Below are 7,075 nucleotides of genomic sequence, written 5' to 3'. Positions count from 1 at the left end.
AGAAGAAAAAAAATGCAAAAAAAGCAGGAAAAAAAAAGAAAAAATAAAAAGAAATGCAAAAAAAAAAAAAAAAGAGCAAAAGTAAAAAACGAAAGAAAAAATGCATAAAAAAAATTCAGAAAAAAGAATCACAGGAAAAAAAAAAGAAAAAGGAAGAAGAAACTCAGAGAAAAATGAAAAAAAAATGCTACAAAACAAAGAAAATAGAAGAAGAATGGATTTAGGATTAAAGTGATAATTTCATAAAGTGATGATATAAGTAGAAGGTCAAAATTCATTGATTTTCAAAAAGATACTCATTGGTGCCTTTTATTTTGAGTCATCTATGCCATTTTTCCATGTGCAAAACGGGAAATTTGTACGGATGACCTGATTTTTGGGTCCAAAATGTCAAATGACCCATTTTTAAAAAATAATGTCAATTGGCCCTCTGCTAACATTATCGTCATACCAAATTACGTAAATTTCCCTTACACCAGCCTCACGAGGTAAATCTCGCTCTAGTCTGATTAAATGCTCTCGCTCTCACTTGAAATTCCCTGGTTTGATGTGATTGCTCATCAGTGTACGAATGATTTGACAATTTTCACGACGGAAGTCTTAAATCAAATCAATAATACTTAAACACAATACAATGGTAATTTCTTTAAACTCTAAACTCTATTTCAAAGGTGATTACTTCTCTGGTTTTCGACGATGTTTTGTTGAACGGAGATTTTTCGAACGGGGATTTCCAAGACGAGGCTTTTTCAAAACGGAACAGCTTTTTCAAAAAGATGAATTTTTTTGAGTCTGTTTAATTACTTTTGCTGTGTTATTTCTGGAAAGGTAGCATTACGGAATTTTGTATTGGGAGAGAGTAAGAAAGAGGAAGAGTAAGAGAGAGAGCGAGATTACGAGAGAGAAGAGCGAGAGTAACTTAAATCTTGCATTTAATGTCAGTTCTTCAGAGTTTGATCTTATATTGAAAGTTAAATATAAGCCTGAATTTGAAGCTCCTCCATAATGCATAATGAATGATGATGATGTTCGTTTCCTTCTTTTGCGAGAAGAGCTTAGTAGACTTCAGATAGCTATAACGTTGAAGTCTAATAGTCCCCTACGTTCCCTGCGACCAAACCAACATGGGTCCTTTCTCACATGCATTCTAGTAAAATTCCCGGGAGGTCTCCCAACATAGGATTGCTCCAAGCTAAGCATGTTTAACTTTGGAGTTCTTATGATTGAGCCACCGAAAAGGAAGGTGCACCTTGTTAGTATAGGTAGTAACTTTTAATTCTTTTAAGTCTTTCTTAACCATACTTTCATGTCCTCAGGATCCCTCTCATTCATTCAGATATGATACTTTCAATTCTTAATCTTTCAATTTCATTTATTTGGCTCCCAAAAAAGGGGTCATCCATACAAAAAAACTTGTTAGTGCATGGATTGAATAGAGTGAGATTTTAATTTTACTATTTGAACTTTTAACTTTAAAAACCCTCGTGTATATATATATATATATATATATATATACACTAATCTCAAGGGAGGATGACATAGCCAGGTCGTAGGGGAATGCCGGGGCCATCAGGGGCCGAATCTGGATTCCGAATCCTGGTCCAAATCTTGAGCCTGGGGTGTTAGAGATGGTATCAGAGAGGAACCTCTCCCAGTAAGATGTGGTTCGGGGACGAACCAAACGGAAGTTGGTGGGCATGTAACGATCCGAGTTCAGGAGGGGTAAATGAATGAACCGATATCACATCTGAATGAGAGGGATTCTGAGGACATGAAAGTATGGTTAAGAAATGCTTAAAAGAATTGAAAGTTACTACCTATACCAATAAGGTGCACCTTCCTTTTCGGTGGCTCAATCATAAGAACTCCAAAGTTAAGCATGCTTAGCTTGGAACAATCCTTCTATGTTGGGTGACCTCCTAGGAGTTTTCCTAGGATGCATGTAAGTGAGGATAAAGCATGCTGAAAGGACATGTGTTGGTTTGTGGGGACAACTTTCACTTCTAAAAAGCATTTAAGGCAAGGGAAGATGACATTGCTAGGTCACAGGGGACGTAGGGGAATGCAAATAAAATGAGAAGTTAAGTAAAGAAGTAAAGACTAGGAAACTTGAAGAATTGCTTGGCGTGTGTGGAACATCTACACTTGGCAGAGGATGCTTAACCACACTTTTCTTCTTTACTTGAGCTGGGGGTGTATATTTATCAACAGGTTTTCTCTTATGACTAATTCTTCGAGATTCCTACATAAACAGATCCAGTGTAACTCCTTCTCGGTCATAACAATCCTAGAAGTGTCGGCCTCTGGGATGCCAGACATGTCACCTCTATATGTGGCATGGTGAGTAAGGCAGACATGTCGGGCTCTGTTTGTGGGACGTCGACCTCTATAGGTTCGACGTCAATTGGTGATATCGTGGTGGTATCGGGATCCCGAGATGGGATGAGTGACCTGGTCGTCTTCTCATTCACCGTGGAACCCTTCAATTAGTAAAGTAAAATGATGAGTTCACGAACACGTAAAAACTAAACACATAAAGACATAAAATGATAGTAAATGCAAACCTTGCACATAGACTGCAACAATGACAGGATGGCCGACAATTGTCCTTTCATGTATATCATGTTTTCCTCCATACTGGATACACAACTATCTAAACCCAATATACGGCCATCCAACCTCGATAGTGAGCTGTCAATGGTCCACATCCATAAGTCGCTCTCTATGGGAGTCCGCAAGATAGACATCAAATTGGTTCAACTCGTCTCATCGCGTACATCCCCCATCACATCATGGAACATATCATCACTAGGTGTGTATGTCCCTCCTTCCATCCTTCCATATTCAACATCATCGTGCTCAGGTTCATCCTCTCCCTCTACCCTGACAACTTCATCATTGTCATCTTCACGATGATCATCACCGTTACTTTCACTTTCAGGACTACCCCCATCACTAGTCGACCTATTGTCACTTTCAAAACTATCATCATCCGCACCTAGATCAAATATAGGTTGTCTGTCCACTGGGGTATCTTGAAACTCCCTCTCAACATCTGACATGACAGTACCCTCTTTAACCTTTATATGCATTAACAACCCAGTAAACTAGTTAGTGTCAATTTAACAACCAGATAAACATATTATGCATAGAGTAAACGTACATTGTTAGACTCGAATATCTCTCTCTCGAGTACTTTGAAGGACACTGAGTGGGAGCATGACCATCGTAATATGCGGGGCAAAGCCACCTTGCTCCTTCGCTCTGCAATGTTCCCAGCTATCGATGAAGCTAGGATCTTGTACGTCCATATCTAAATAAAATTTAAAATATATTAAGAACAATAGTAATGTTAAATCAAACAACACGATTATTATGCTAAGCAAATTTACCTGGAATGCTTGTAGAAATCCACGTAAAGAGTACTTCACAACTTAATTTTTATTTCCTTTGACCCTCGTCTTGTATAGACTACTCTTATCATTCAACGCAGCCTTTAAGGCATCCAATGTCCTCTCCAAAATAATGGTACCCCAATCAAGACTGTTGTAGTACTCTAAGTCTTGAACATCCTTGAAACGTTTGAGGTCCATTGCATTTTTCTGTTTTTTTTCCCTATCATTGCGACCTCAGTATAGTAAACTACTGTGATCTTCACAACATCATCATCATTTTCGAACTCTAAGTCCTTGTATTTTTCTTCAAGTTGACGGAGATATAAGGTGTCTTTCGTCACTCGATTACCAAAATACTTGATAGCAAGTTCATACAAGGACTGCTGGTTCTGATCAACTCGTGTTGGGGATTGCCACAAATCAGTCATAAACAAAAAGTCATCCTTTGAAAATGTGACAACCTTTCCACAAACAAAGAATAACATTGAGTCTAATCTCGTCCTCTTCACTTCTCTCAGCAACATGTGATGGATAATTGGGCTGTTAAACACCATGTCAACGCCTACAAATCGCCCAAAAACTGTTCTCTTGAACATGTTCAACTGCCTTGGCGTAAGCTTCTCTTTCACAATCTTGTTTGCATTAGCAATGTGGGCCAAGCTGATTACTTGACCGAGAAATCGGTCGGCTTTGAGTATTCTGAAACGTGTTGCCATCTTAAATCACTCCTGCATGAAATAAAGATTCAATCAGTAAACTCCTTAAAAAAAAAAAAAAAAAATTGTAAAACAACATTCTGTTTAAATCTTGCTGGATTTGCTCTCGCTAGACTCGCTCTCGCTAGACCCGCTCTCGCTAGACTCGCTTTTGCTGGTGTCGCTCTCTCCGGAATCACTCTCTCCAGTATCGCTCTCTCCGGTGTCGCTCTCACTTATCTCGCTCACATTCTCTCTTTTTACTTGTCTTCAACCACATAACACATCGAAAACCAGAAAAACAAACAAAAAAACCATAGGTTCACTTATCTCGCTCACATTCGCTCTCTCTGGTGTCGCTCTACCGATTTCACTCTCACTTATCTCGCTCATAAACTCTTTCTACTTGTCTTCAACCACATAACACATCAAAAACTAAAAAAAAAAAAAAAAAAAACTATATCAGTGTATTTCTAAACCCAGAACGATCCATAAAGCCCCATTACCGATCAGTGTAAGACATTTTCAGGCACATATTGAAAGATTTACTGACCAGATTCGATTTGTCGGCGGCAGTAGAATCGTTTGCAAGCCAAAATGATGGATTCTCAAGAGTTTTTTAGTTTATGAGCGATACGAAGCCGTTAGCCTTGGAAAATTTGAATGAAGGGTTTTTAGTTTTAGTGGGTTCTCAGTAAAAAGATAAGAAGACGAAGAAGTAAGGATAATTTATATAATTTGGTATGACAATAATGTCAATAGAGAGTCAATTGACATTATTTTTTAAAAATGGGTCATTTGATATTTTGGACCCAAAAATTGGGTCATCCATATAAATTTTCTGTGCAAAACCCCTTACGTTTTCTTTTTCTTCTCGCGCAACTCCAGTTTAGTCGAGGCTGTCATTTTCCCCAGGTCACTAGAGTTCGTCAACCCTACAGATTTGTGGTCATTCACGCCATCTATGTTTAGCCAGCACTTAGACCGCCATCCGTCGTCACAACCACGCCGTCACCACTGATCAACAGCCACACCTTTGAAATCGAGCCAGCCGCTAGTCTTCATCAGTGTTGCCAGATTTGCCAGCTGTGCCTTCACACCAGTCACTGTCGATCCAGCGCCGTCACCGCTACCATTGCTTTGGGTTTTCACTGGAATCTTGGATTTGGGTAAGGACTTAATTAATTTAGTTGGGTTTCTTGAAGATTATTGAACACCCACTAAGTTTTGGCTTCTATTTATCAATACCCATCACATTTTGGTGTTAGATTAAAGGGTTGAAGTGTGGTTGATTGCTGTCCAGCAGGTTCGGGGTTGATTTCGATATGACTTTGTAAGTGTATGAGGCTTCTCTTGAAATCCCATCAATTATTGGTTCCGATTTAATGATACCCATGTATTTTGGATGTTAGGTTTGTGTTTTATCGAGTTCTCGATGTCTGTCCAGCAGAGTTGGAGGTTTTTCCGGCAGCTAATAGTTATTGGGTAAATTAACCGGAGATATTTGAGATAAATTTAGACGATTGGAATTAGGCCTTAATTATTGATTTTAAAGTTAGTTTATAATTTTAGGGCTTGACTCAAGATCTTATTAGGCAAAAAGGAAATAAGCTTGTTGGATCACATTTGGGCTTAATTCCAAGGTAAGTAATCTTACTATTGGAACCGCCTTGAGCCAGGTGATATAGATTGTGTGATAATTTTATGTTTTGTTTGGATGCTATTGAGAAACATGGCCAAATACGTGAATAAAGTAGTTTTACGAGCATGAAGTTATTGTATATGACTAATATGATCAAGTGTGGGACTTTGAGACATGTATATTGTGGATGATATTGTTGATATGTTAGCTGCTAGATAAGAAAGTGAAGGTTTGTCCTCTTAACACCATTATATTACAACTCCTAGGACTGATGGGTTCACCATTATATTATAGTTCCATGGATCGATAGATTCACCATTATGTTACAGCTATGTGGACCAATGGGTTCACCATCATATTACCGCTTTGTGGGCCGACGGCTTCACTACTATGTTACAATTCCGTGGACTGATGGGTTCACTACTATGTTACAATTCTGTGGATTGACGGGTTCACTTTTATATTATTATGTGAGCCTTCGGGCTACCAGATATGTGTTAGTATGAGTTAAGTCATTCACTGAACGACCATTTATGTATGGTTGATTTATGTGAGTCCACTAGCATGTTTACATTTATTGGATATAAATGCACAGTCTGACCACGGTAATGGGCTTACTTATTGAGTATTTTTATACTTATCGTGGTATGTTTTCAGGTAAATATAAGGACAGATCGGGGAATGATAAGAAGAATCCGTAATTGTACTATTGGGGCCAAATAGATACTTCTGCTCATGTTTTCATGTTTGAAATGAGTCTTAGTATTCAAAATTCTAGAATTTTTATGTTAAACTTTTAAAGTCTTAAATGTTTTTTGATTTTATCTTATATTTTTAAGGGGACTCGAGCAAATGTATTAAGTTATTAGTGAGATTTTATTAACATATGAAATCATTTTACTTTTATTTGAGCAAAGATTTAAAATTTTTATTTGAGGTCTATGCATGCATGTAGTAACGTCATGTTAGTAAATATTAGAAAAGTCGGACCGTTATAGTATGTGATAGTTAAGGAGTAAGATATAATTTGTTGAATTAAGCAATTTAGAGAGATGTGAATTTAACCCTTTCGTTGTTTTGAATGATGATACAATTTCTGAATCAATTGAGCTATGATAGACATACAACACAAATGATCTTACATGGGTAGGAGTATTTTATCTTTTTTAATCAGCACAAATAACATTACGATCTACCAACATCCGATAGTTTCTTACATCATGACTACCATGATGAAATAACCAATTAGGAAAATTTGACCTCTAAGTAAAAGAAACACCACACAAACCACTATGGACTAGGTTAGTGGAACGAAAAACAAACCACCATATTTGCTTAACCTT

At 37.6% G+C, this 7,075-nt stretch overlaps 1 long non-coding RNA gene across 2 annotated transcripts; it reads left to right on the top strand.

The window, feature by feature from the left end:
- The first annotated feature begins 4,951 nt into the window (after positions 1-4,951).
- On the top strand, positions 4,952-6,638 carry LOC120078199 (uncharacterized). Of its 2 annotated transcripts, XR_016529519.1 has the most exons (5): positions 4,952-5,259; positions 5,359-5,423; positions 5,503-5,575; positions 5,663-5,733; positions 6,390-6,638. It is a non-coding gene; the product is annotated as an uncharacterized LOC120078199 (long non-coding RNA). The 2 variants fall into 2 exon arrangements; XR_016529518.1 differs by lacking the exon at positions 6,390-6,638 and having other exon boundaries at positions 5,663-5,858.
- Positions 6,639-7,075: the final 437 nt, after the last annotated feature.

The sequence above is a fragment of the Benincasa hispida genome, chromosome 5 (assembly GCF_027475165.1).
Source record: "Benincasa hispida cultivar pf3 chromosome 5, pf3_genome.v1.1, whole genome shotgun sequence".
Taxonomy (NCBI): Eukaryota; Viridiplantae; Streptophyta; class Magnoliopsida; order Cucurbitales; family Cucurbitaceae; genus Benincasa; species Benincasa hispida.
This window is presented reverse-complemented; position numbering and strand designations above follow the sequence as displayed.